The sequence below is a fragment of the Podarcis tiliguerta genome (assembly GCF_965153285.1).
Source record: "Podarcis tiliguerta genome assembly, chromosome: 5".
Classification (NCBI taxonomy): Eukaryota; Metazoa; Chordata; class Lepidosauria; order Squamata; family Lacertidae; genus Podarcis; species Podarcis tiliguerta.
Window position 1 is genome coordinate 11,017,760 of NC_139538.1, and position 12,692 is coordinate 11,030,451.

At 47.5% G+C, this 12,692-nt stretch overlaps 1 protein-coding gene across 6 annotated transcripts in view; it reads right to left on the reverse strand.

Moving 5' to 3' along the window:
* The window catches only part of KCNMB2 (potassium calcium-activated channel subfamily M regulatory beta subunit 2), a 322,930-nt gene that overhangs the window by 38,780 nt on the left and 271,458 nt on the right, over positions 1-12,692 (reverse strand). The gene's annotated exons all lie outside the window — the stretch shown is intronic.

Genomic DNA, 12,692 nt, shown 5'->3' on the forward strand with positions numbered 1-12,692 from the left:
ACTCAGGACAGGACATGCATATTTGCTGGCTTGATACTCAACAGGGGCAGGGAGAGGGTTTAGCCCCATCCCAGTGGAGTCCCCAAATGCAACCATTCATATTATTCATACCCAATGGTGTGTGCATTTTGTTAAATAAAATAAATGAAAATTGCCTGTTACCTTAGGGAGAAAAGTTAAGAACTGAAGCAGAGAGGGCTGAACCTGCCCTCTGCCCTTGATACTAAGTGGCCTGGCCTTCACTGAGGGGAATTTAGTCAGGGACGGAGATGCATCTCTGTGTGCAGAGCATATAGAGATGTGTTATAACCAGTGCTACTGTTCTAGAAAAAGAGGAACCAGAACTCACCATGAATGCCTTGTTCTCTTAGAATGGCAATGGCACCCAGCTGAGAGGGGCCAGAACTGAGTTCCGGCTGAAAAAAGGCCCTGGTTGTTGTTGTTGTTATTTGGCTTCCCCTCCCCCAAAAACAGAACTCAAAATGGCTCCCTCTTTGGATAGCTTGAATGTAGCCTATTGTATAAAGGCAAGTCTGCTGCTCCACCCCCTGCTTTCTTCGGGCCACAACCACCGTTGCTGGGTGGCCCCCAGAAGGCTGCATGAGAGAATGTGGCCCCTGGACTCTTAAAAGATTGCCCAACCCTTTATTACGGAGTAGGAATTAATGTAGGGACACCATGGTTAGCAGCAGACTCCTGTCTTCGTTAACATCTAGCTCTGGTCTTAAAATTATATATAAATTACCCCACCCATCTAGCTGGGTTTCCCCAGCCATTCTGGGCAGCTGCCAACGGAATATTAAAACCACAATAAAACATCAAACATTAAAAATTTCCCAAAACGGATTCTAAAAGTCAGATAGTTATTTATTTCCTTGGCATCTGCTGGGAGGGCATTCCACAGGGCGAGTGCCACTACCAAGAAGGCCCTCTGCCTGGTTCCCTGTAACTTGGCCTCTCGCAGTGAGGGAACCACCAGAAGGCCCTCGGTGCTGGACCTCAGTGTCCGGGCAAAATGATGGGGGAGGAGACGCTCCTTCAGATATACTGGACCGGGGCCGTTTAGGGCTTTAAAGGTCAGCACCAACACTTTGAATTGTGCTCGGAAACATACTGGGAGCCAATGTAGGTCTTTCAAGACCAGTGTTATATGGTCTCAGCGGCCGCTCCCAGTCACCAGTCTAGCTGCCGCATTCTGGATTAGTTGCCTGGGCCTTCCATTAAGCAGGTTGCCTCTCTCTTTCCTATATCATTTTTATTTAAAAATATTTCAAAGCATTTATCATCATACACATATTTTTGACGTACAAAGCTTCTTCTGGGCTTTCCACTCCTCCTTTTCTGATGTTTGCTTTTTGCTCCTTTTTATTAGTTGTTTTATAACACATATATTTTTATTGTGCAAAACCCACTAATGTTAAATCTTCCAATAACCCGCTGCTTATATTTCAAATCCTGCCAGTGACTTCATATATGGGTGATATCCTACATAAGTCTCATTGAAGGGAACGCAAGCTGCGCACAAGCACACAAGTATCTCGTGTTTCTAGGCTCAAAAGACAACGCCCTTCCACCTGCCAAAAATCATTTTATTTCCAGAAAATAGCCAGCCAAACCAACAATCCTATGTGCAGTCACTTGGGAGTGAGCCCATTGAGCTCAAGGGGGCATTTCAGTGGAACTCACAAAGAATTAGGCTACGTTGCCAACACTGCACTCATGGCCGTCTTACCCATAGCGCCGGGCTCTCAGGGGCTCCAGGCTGAGAGTCCAGGGCCCGAGAGTTGAGTCCGGGGAAGAGCCCACCCATTGGTCTGAGTGCCGTGACAGCCTCTTCTGCTGTGGGTGGCTCTGCGCCACGAGTTTGGGGGCAACCGAGCCAGCGAGACGCTGAGGCGGCCGGCTGGCTCTGCCCTCCTGTGTGCCTGGGACTGGGCAACCTGAGCGTGGGGCCACTGGGCAGATCTTTGCACCCCAGCACCGCAAATACTTAAGACAGCCCTGACTGCACTCTGTTCAAGGCTGCAGCCATAACTTCAAGCAAATGGTACAGTAAGTCAGCAAAGATAAGGAATAGGGCCAGTGGGGGTGGAAACAAAGTTCATCTTGATAAAAGAGGAGCAGTTGCAAGGTCAGCTGCGGAAAGCAATGCTTCTGCATTAGTGGATGACAGCTACCATTTTGGAAACATTTAAGAACTTGGATAGCACTTCCCCTGCGAACCTCTGCAGTGGCCCAAGTAATGGCAGAACAGCAACCCTATCCTAGTGTTGGCATTTACTGGCATTTAGAGTTGGGGTGGGGAGCCTGTGGTTCTCCAGCTGCGGTTGAACTCCAACTCCCATCAGCTCCAGTCAGTGTGACCAGTGGTCAGGGATGATGGGAGTTGGAGTCCAACCACAGGTGAGGACCACGTGTTGCCCATTCCTCTGGTAGAGCAAGCAGAAGACATTAACAGAAGAAGGAAGAACTACAAATCTTCAAGTTTCCAGACTCTGACTTGCTTACAAAGGTACCCCACTTAATTAGATGGATGGTATTTCCAGTAGTCCTACCAGCTACCAGTAGTCCTGCTACTGCTACCTGCCTTGATCCAGCAAGGCTTTTCCTACAATGGCATCATCATCATCATCATCATCATCATCATCATCATATGCTCCACCCATCTGCCTGGGTTTCCCAAGCCACTCTGGGCGGCTCCCAACAGAATATAAAAAATGCAATAAAACATCAAACATTAAAAGCTTCCCTAAACAGGGCTACCTTCAGATGTCTTCTAAAAGTCAGATAGTTATTTATTTTCTTGGCATCTGCTGGGAGGGCATTCTACAGGGTGGGCGCCACCACCGAGAAGGCCCTCTGCCTGGTTCCCTATAACCTCACTTCTCGCAGTGAGGGAACCGCTAGAAGCCCCTCAGAGCTGGACCTCAGTGTCTGGGCTGAACAATGGGGGTGGAGACGCTCCTTCAGGTATACTGGGCTGAGGCCCGTTTAGGGCTTTAAAGGTCAGCACCAACAATTTGAATTGTGCTCAGAAATATACTGGGAGCCAATGTAGGTCTTTCAGGACTGGTGTTATATGGTTTCGGCATGCACTCCCCTCCCCCACTATTGTTTGGCCATGACGCATTTTGCAGTGGCAACAGAGGTCACTTCTTCTGACTGGCTAACAGCACTCAAATGGAATCTCTGCCCCTCTCAACACAGCAATAATTGACACTTCTGCCTGTCACCTCACAACAAACAGTGTTTTTTCTCCATCAACAAAGTTCTTCATGCCTTGTCAGTTAGAAATGAGTTTGTATTGACACAGGACACGACATGTTGAATGCTATATTTACCGTCTTGGATGCTCTCTGGGTGATTTGGAAGGTCGGGGCCACATGTAAAAAACGGGGCAGTTTTCTGTTCTGCTACGACCTTCCTCCATAAAAGTCAAATGCCTCCACCAGTTTCAAAGGATAAGGCAACATCGGAACCTGAACTCAAGAATCTTTATACCCCACAAATGGCTCTGGGTGAAATATCCTTTATCATCTTTCCTTCTGTCTATCCCTATTTGCCATATTATGGGAATAGGTCAGTAGGTTAGTGGTAGAGCAGTTGTTCTGCATGCAGACAGTCTCAGCCTCAATCCATGGCATCTCCAGGTAGCATTGGGGACCATTCCAGATGTCCTGTTTATTGTGCATTCATGATAATTTGTTCCAGTGGTGTAGCATCGGTTGCTGGTGCCTGGGGCAGGTGGGCATGTGCTGGGAGGCAGGAGGAGACACCAATCCATCCCATCCTGGCCCTCACTGCTGATGCCACCAGAGCGACCCCACCCTCACCAGAGCAACGTGGGGTCGTGCTGAGCTGCCTGCCAGCCTGCGCATAGGGGAGCCTGACTGGCCAACGCAGCCCTTGGTGGGCAGACAGAAGCACTGGGCTGGGCCACACAGGGGTGGCTTGCTTCACATCCCCTCAAAAATTGTGTGCCTGGGGCCACGCCCCTGATTTGTTCTTATAATGCTATTGGGCCAGTACAATGCCATCCTGTTTGCACTTGCAGAGGTTTTGGGCCAATCACACTGGGGAACTTTGCGCAGCAATTTGGGGCAGGCAAAGAAAAGGAAGTCCTGTTGCATAAGCTGAATCGAACTGGATGCAACTCAGTGTTTAGTATTTTTTACAACCTGTTTTTCCCTTAAAAAAAGAAAACGTATACTGTTTAATTTTCCAGCAGCCATCTTAGAACATGTTATAAACACTTACATAAGGGAAATATAAAATGAGACCCCCCCCCTTACAAAAAATCAAATTAGGATACTTTTCTGGTGTGTTTCAGCTGTAGTTTTTAGATGCAATGCACCCAGTCATCTTCCTCTTCTACATTTTCGGGTCTCTAGGGGCCAAAGCAGAAGATCCAGGCTGTTGAACTTGTTAAGTTGTGGGTGAAGATATCAGACGACACAGCGATTCTTCAAACAACTCTTGTTTATTCACAGGCCAGAACAGAACTGAACTGAAGGGTTCAGCCAGCCTGCTTATATAGAGCTCCACTAGAATGCAACAGTAACCATTTTCTGTAACTATCCAATCATTGAACGTCACTTTCGATCCCTTATTTGCGTATGTGGAGCTGAACTATCTGCAGTATCCCCCTGTTGGCCCAGGGTGAGAACTTCAGTACATAACAGAACTCATTTTCTTGATGGTGTGTTACTAACATTATATACATGTCTTTTCTCATCAAGTAACAATACACAGAGGAAGAAAATGAACAGGAGGGAGATATGAGAGAGAAAAAGATGCTTCCTCCCCATAATCGCTTTATAAAATCAACTATTGTTTACCAGAGAAGCAGAAATGCCTGCAGCAGGATAATATGGTAGAGTCCTGAGGTGATAGAATGGACTGTACAACTTAAAAACACACCATGGGAGAACATTTGAAAACTTGATCCTTTAGCTGCAGTTTGAAGCGGTACAGTCCATTCTGTCCTCTCAGGACTCTGCCATCTCATTCTGCTTCAATAAAAAACTTCATTCCGTATCATAATCAAACTGCCTCTTTAAGTTTTCCCTTCAGCCACAAGAAACAAGCACAGGCAGAACCAATGACTTGATTTTTCAAACCAACACTTGGGCCAGCTTTAAAGCGGCCTGGGAATGAGCATGGCAGCAATTACGATTCTGTGGTGTAATTTATGAATGGGAAACAGCCACCATCCACAGTGGACACATTGAAATATAAATGTGCCTCTGTTGTGCCTCTGTGTTGCAGATGCTCAGAAATATGATTAAAAAAAAAAATAAAGAGAGAGAAAGAGAATAACGGAAAACAGAAAACATCACATGTTGCCTCAGGGCTACTTCGTTTATTACCTAATTGTCACTATTGTTTGGTTTCATTTTGCTCATTGAGACACAGCAGTTCAGTGCTAATGGCATAGTAAATTGCTGGCTGATGAGGTCCCACAGATTTGCCCCCCCCGTTCAATGTATATTTTCAAGAAGAAAAAGAAAAGTGAAGGAAGTTGATGACAGGATCCATATTCTTGGCCTTCAGAATGCCTTAGTTTTTCACGTAATTGGGCCTGACCCACATGTTGGGCAGGTGGGACATTTGCCCAATATTCTAGTCATATAAGGGGTGTTGTGTGGCCAGGTGTCAGCGGGCTCCTTCAGACGATCTGCTTATTGAGGATTTGCTTGCAGAAAGCTTATGCAGAAGAGGTTAGAATATGGCCCGTCCGTATTGTGTAATTGTTCCGATTGGTTTGCTTCCAACAATCATAAAAAAACATAAAAACAGTCTGCTGGATGAGACCAATGGCCCAATCTTTTCTTATGTTCACAGATAAAATACAGATAAGATCAACAAAAAGCCAAAAATTTAAAGAATAATGTGCAATGCAAAATTCCTAAAATGCTCATCCAGCAAGACAGGAAAAAGGAATCAAAATGTCTTAGCCTGGTGCCTAAAAACTGGCAACGATGGTAGAGGTGCATTTGATGCATTCCTCAAAACAGGAGCCCCCCCCCCACTACACAAATTGAATGTGTTCTGAGCTTCACACAGCAGCCCCATCCAGTGGCGTAGCGTGGGGGGTGCAGGGGGTGCCGGCCGCACCGGGCGCAACATCGGGGGGGGGGCGCTCGCACTCGCAGCTCTCTGCCCCTACCTGGCTCCACGGGTTAGGGGGCGCAAATTACTTGCCTTGCCCCGGGTGCTGACAACCCACGCTACGCCACTGGCCCCATCAAAACGTCTTACTTCTGCTCAACAATTCTTCCACCTCCTTTTGTCTCCACAAATTTGACAAAACACAATCTTTCCCACTTGGCATTCAGCGGTGATATGTATGATTTTGAGCCATGCACAGTGCAAACGATATCCATTTCAGACACTTGGCATCAAGGACATTAGAGTGGAAATTATTTGTTATTTTAGGAAGAAAGGAAGGGGCGGACCTGGGAGAGATTATCTTGTGACTTGAAGCACAGTCCTGCCTGGGAGATAGTGGAGAGGCATGATCTGGGATAATCACTCATTCATTCACAAAAAGGCAGCTAGAGGTGGAACAAGGACAGAAGCTTATTTGCTTGATCTCCTGCAAACCAACATAGAATATGCATAGAGATTGTAAAGCCAGTGATAAGCTGTTTTGCCAGGGTTCACAGAAGGTCTTTCACACATTCAGTGATCCTTGGTTTTGTAATTAACTTTACATGCATACCTACCACCAAGACAAATGCTGGTTTAACCCCCAGTCTAGCATACCCTCCAACATTTATCTGATGAAAATAGAGACGTCCCATTCCATAATGATAATTTTACTGTTTATGCCTCACACATCTTACTGGGCTGCCCCAGCCACTCTGGGCAGCTTCCAACCTATATAGAAGCATAACAAAGCATTAAATGATGAAAAAACTTCCCTATACAGGATTGCCTCCAGATGGCTGGGGATAACTCCATACCCTCCAACATTTCTCCAATGAAAATAGGGACATCCTAAGGAAAAGTGGGGTGCGGGTGGCGCTGTGGGTTAAACCACAGAGCCTAGTGCTTGCCGATCAGAAGGTCGATGGTTTGAATCCCCGCGACGGGGTGAGCTCCCGTTGCTCGGTCCCTGCTCCTGCCAACCTAGCAGTTCGAAAGCACGTCAGAGTGCAAGTAGATAAATAGGTACCGCTCTGGCGGGAAGGTAAACGGCGTTTCCGTGCGCTGCTCTGGTTCGCCAGAAGCGGCTTAGTTGTGCTGGCCACATGACCTGGAAGCTGTACACCGGCTCCCTTAGCCAATAAAGTGAGATGAGCGCTGCAACTCCAGAGTTGGCCACGACTGGACCTAATGGTCAGGGGTCCCTTTACCCTTTACCTTTAAGGAAAAGTGGGAGATTTCGGGATCAAACCAGCAACTGGGACGGTGTCTGTAAATCAGGTATGTCCCTGGAAAATAGGGACACTTGGAGGGTCTGGTCTTGCTGCATTCCACCAACATATCTTTGCAAACTGAATTAGCAACCATTTAAAAAGTTGCATTGTTTCTCTAGGGAATGATGTTGCGACTATTATTGTTATTATTTCAGAGGGCCTTAGCACAACCCATTTGACCACCGCCACCATTGCCACGACGCTCCTGCTTTTTTACGACTGCTGGGTGGTCACCCCAATGGGCGCGGTAATCCAGTCAGGGAAAAAGGGAGGCAGACTATGTTTAGGGCACCTTTTATAGCCCCTCCCTCTTTTCGGGGTGAGCAGAGTGGATCCTAAAAAGGGCTGCTCAGTCATGGATATAGCTGCCGAGCTGCTCAATGAGTCAGAACGACTGAATCTGTATCCACCGCCCATTTGCCGGTTCATGACTAGGGGCTTCCAGATTTCACGATTCTGCCCCTGTTACCATTTGCCAATCGCCATGGGACTTTTGGGGTTCGGGATGGGTTTTTGGAAGATGCCTGTGCGCGAATTTGTTTTATGTTTGTAGATCAGTGCATGCTGACCAATGCACAGTCTCTGTTCCGATGGCATGAGTAGTCACGATGACCGGTAGATTCTTATCTGCTGCAGCCTTCATCCACCCTCGCAGCTGTTGTAACACACCACTAGTTATCATCTGCCTGTTCTGCTGTTGAGGACTTCTTGGATCATTCTTTGTCTAGCTCCTTCCCTTTGACCTTACCGCCTTGGGTGACCCTGCTGGGAGCACGAGATTCCCGACGGCTTCGCTCACAAGGGTCATAGGAATGTGCAAGCCCACTCACCACGACAAGGTGACGATCCAGCCAGCGAGGCACTCCATTCATTCAGGACACAGCACCTTCCTCAGTGTGTCTGTGCCAGTTACGCTGCTGTGAGCACTCCAGAGCTGCGAGACAAGCAATCAGAACAGCTCGCTCGCTGTGCCCGGGAATGGCACGTAGACCAGCTGCCACCCAACAACTGCTGAGCGACATCAACCATCAGGATAGAGGCGCAAGGACAGCTTCTCAAGCTGCCAAATATGAGGCTAGAAATGAGCCCCTGTCACTAGAACAGTCATCAGCATTTTCTTGAAACTCAAAAGAGGTTTCTTTTCTCTTTTTTAACTTGTTGTCATTTCAGGTGTGAGATAAACCTCTTGCTGTCCATTCGTTTGGAAGAAAATGTCATCATGCAAATCAGGCCAGCAGAGGCTGTGTGTAAGGAGTGTGTGCAGGAGCCAGGCCCTGTGACCAGTAGGGCTTTGCAGGACTGGGGCCTTCCTAAGTTTGTTTTGGAGAGGCAAGGTGCAGCCGCACAGGTGAGGCTGCTTGGTAACTCACTGCACCTGGTGGCAAGAGCCGGGAAGGGATATAAGGTCAGCATTTCCCTTCGGCTCTTTGCCACAGCAACACGCTTCCTGCCTTGCTGCGTTTGGCTTCTTGCTTCCTGATCCCCGGACCTCGGCTTCCTGACTTCCTGCCTCTTGATCCTCGGACCCTTGACTTTGTGACTCCTTGCTTCCTGATCCTCGGACTCCTGGCTTCTGGACTCTCGTTCCTGCTCCCACCCCGCCATCTTGCCCCCGGTCCTGATCTCCTCAGCCAAGACTTCGATCACCCGTAGACTGGACAGTGACACTGAAGCACTGAGCCCAAAGTGGAGATCCAGACACATAGTGTGGCCTGACAGATGCCTGAGACTTCTTAGGAAATCCTTATTCCCCACCCAGAGCTACAGTTCCCAGAGTGGTATAACAGTCAATCCCTCTTCACAGGGATTGTGAGGGGAATAGGGGCCTCCTAACAACTCCCGATGGGACGCAGGTGGCGCTGTGGGTTAAACCACAGAGCCTAGGACTTGCCAATCAGAAGGTTGGCGGTTCGAATCCCCACGATGGGGTGAGCTCCCATTGCTCCTGCTCCTGCCAACCTAGCAGTTCGAAAGCACGTCAAAGTGCAAGTAGATAAATAGGTACCACTCCAGCGGGAAGGTAAATGGCGTTTCCGTGCGCTGCTCTGGTTCACCAGAAGCAGCTTAGTTATGCGGGCCACATGACCCGGAAGCTGTATGCTGGCTCCCTCGGCCAATAAAGCAAGATGAGCGCCGCAACCCCAGAGTTGTCCACGACTGGACCTAATGGTCAGGGCTCCCTATACCTTTTCCTTTAACAACTCCCGACACCCTGAACAAACTGCAGCTCCCAGAATTCTTTGAGGGAAGCCATGGTTGTTTATAGTGCTATCACAGTGCATGAAATGTATGTTGTAGCGGTGGCCTGGGACTCCACCTCTGCTGATGGCTAATGATGATATTATGTCAGCAGCAAGGATCTTACAGGTGAGAGACCTTCATCCTGGTTTCGAGGTTCAGTATAAGGCCTGTTTCTTTACTCCTGCGAATAAGCATTTTACCCCATTGCTCGCTAACGTGTGCTCTCTCTGCCTACCACCACCTGCCGGCTTCGATTAATACTTTATTTAAAACCGCGAGAGGTTATATTGTTTCTAGAAGAAATGCAGAAACCAGAGAGCTTCCAAAATGAACCCGCAAACAAAAGAGAACATCTCTCATGATGCCAATTCATGTGAATGGGAGCTATATCTTAGGAGAGATCTCTGCAGGCTGTTTTGCAATTCATACCCCTGGAAAAAAGAGCATTTTAAACAACAATTGGCTGGAACACATTGGGCTGCTTTGAAAATTAAATCCATATATATATTCAGCACCTTGAGACATGTTCTCTTTCATTTCAGAGTTCATTTCGGATGCTCTCCAGTTTTTGCATTTCTTGTTTGTTCTGGCAGCAACCTTGAGAGTAATCTCCGCCTCTACTGAGATGCATGTCTTAAGTGCGTCTTCTTATTGCAAAGAGATCCTTCCATTAAACTATTGCTTTCCCCCCAGGCCCAGCCGTACACTGAAGTTGGATTTCACAAGAAACCCTTCATAAGCAGCTCTTTCCTCAAATGACTGTAGAGCACCCTTGAAAATATCACAGTCAGGGTTTCATCCCAGTTTATCTTTCCTTGGCATTGCCAAGGCTCCTTTAAATGGCTTTTTTCTGTAAGCTTGCAGCTTTAAGGACCTCAGAAGTGCTGACCAGCTTCCTGTGGCTTATCTAGACCTAAGTTCTCATATAAAAGCAGGTGGGGAAGCAAACCTGCTCCTTGACTGATTGCAGTTAGGAAGGGGGGGGGGTGTCTATTAACTGGATGCTTCTCTATATTATCTATGTAGAAAACTGGGAAGAGAGTGGGGACAAGACTAGGACAGAATCCTTCTTCCTCCTGTTGTTGTTGTTTAGTCGTTTAGTCGTGTCCGACTCTTTGTGATCATGCCAGGCACTCCTGTCTTCCACTGCCTCCCGCAGTTTGGTCAAACTCATGCTGGTAGCTTCGAGAACACTGTCCAACCATCTCGTCCTCCGTTGTCCCCTTCTCCTTGTGCCCTCCATCTTTCCCAACATCAGGGTCTTTTCCAGGGAGTCTTCTCTTCTCATGAGGTGGCTAAAGTCTTGGAGCCTCAGCTTCAGGATCTGTCCTTCCAGTGAGCACTCAGGGCTGATTTCCTTCAGAATGGAGAGGTTTGATCTTCTTGCAGTCCATGGGACTCTCAAGAGTCTCCTCCAGCACCAGCACCATAATTCAAAAGCATCAATTCTTTGGCGATCAGCCTTCTTTATGGTCCATCTCTCACTTCCATACATCACTACTGGGAAAACCATAGCTTTAACTATATAGACCTTCCTGCTGTATATGTGTAGAATTTTGTTGTGTGGAGGAGAATTCAATCATGGGAGCGGGGTGGCTCTTTAAGGAGGCGAGGTGAAGCCATTTGCCTCTGGCAGCATATCTGACCCCTTTTTGCCCCTGTCAGTGCACCACTGCCACCCTCACTGGGGCAGTGATGTCCTTGTTGCTGCCACGGTGCCACTGTCCTTGCCTCTGCGCCCCTGCTGCTGCTGCATTATGGCAGCAGCACGCACACAGCTGCAGGCATGTGTGTGCAGACGTGCTGCTGTGGGTCGCAATTTGAGCGTCCACTGTACTAAGCTTGGATCCTAAAACAATAGGCAAGTAGGATCCCAGATTGCAACAACTGATTGACTAGCAGGAAAAGACCAATCAGGCTCCTGGAGGAAGTTAATCAGCATATTAGGCTGGTAGGATTGTAGAATGCAAGAACTGATTGGCCTGCAGGAAAGGACCAATCAGGCTCCAGGAGGGAAGCAGAATCAGCCAATCAGGCGGGACTCATTGTGTAAATAATGTATATAAACGCCAGAGGTTTGGGGGGGCAATTTAATCACTGTTTTACTAGCTGCAACAAAGAGCATGAAATCACTACAGGTCTCTGAGTATATTTCCCTAAGTAAAAGTTATTTGTCATTTAAACTTTAAAACCTTGCGTAGTTTTTATAGGAGGGGAAAGGGAACTAATTAAAAGGGTCCAACGACCTGGGCTCTCTTCCACACAACTCTGTAAATTCAAATTCCCCCACTGTCAATGGGCATTTGCCATGATGACTATTCTTTCTCTCTCCACTGTCTCTGAATACTACCAGTTGCTGGAATTGAATGTAGGGAGAGTGCTGCTGTGCTCTGTTCCTGTTTTCAGGCACCCCAAAGGCACGTGGTTGGCCATTATGACTAGACGGCAATTCTCATGTTCTTATAAGGCTCACTCTGGTTTCTCCACATGACTACAAACCAGCTTTGGCCAACCTGGTGCTCTCCAAATCTGGAAGGCACCAGGATGCTAAGGGCTTCCACAAGCCATCCCATTCTGTTCAGGTGCAGCCAATGTGGGAAATCGAAAACACTCTTTATTCTGTTGCAGGTTAACACTGAACCCCAGGATTGATTTTGGAAACTAGGAAAAACGCAACCCAGTGGCATCAGGAGTGGAAAAGTGCCTTTCTAAACAATGGCCCTGAATGATATCATTTCATAATGACGCCAACAAAATCAAGACAGAACATTTTGCTAAATAGATGCTATTTTTATTCTGTTCGGCTCCCCAGCCCAACGACCCATCAGTGCTAGTATTTTATTGCTTCTCCATTTAGATGTCTCTGCCAGATGTTTATATTTTAGTTTGAGGCACTTTGTGAGCACCAGAGATACAAGGCAATGAACAACAAAAATCAACACTCTTGCCCCATGGTCTCGTAGGGCTTTGCTATTCTCTTCTTTCTTCCCCCCTCCGTTTCCCAGCTAGACGTTCTTGCAATCATTT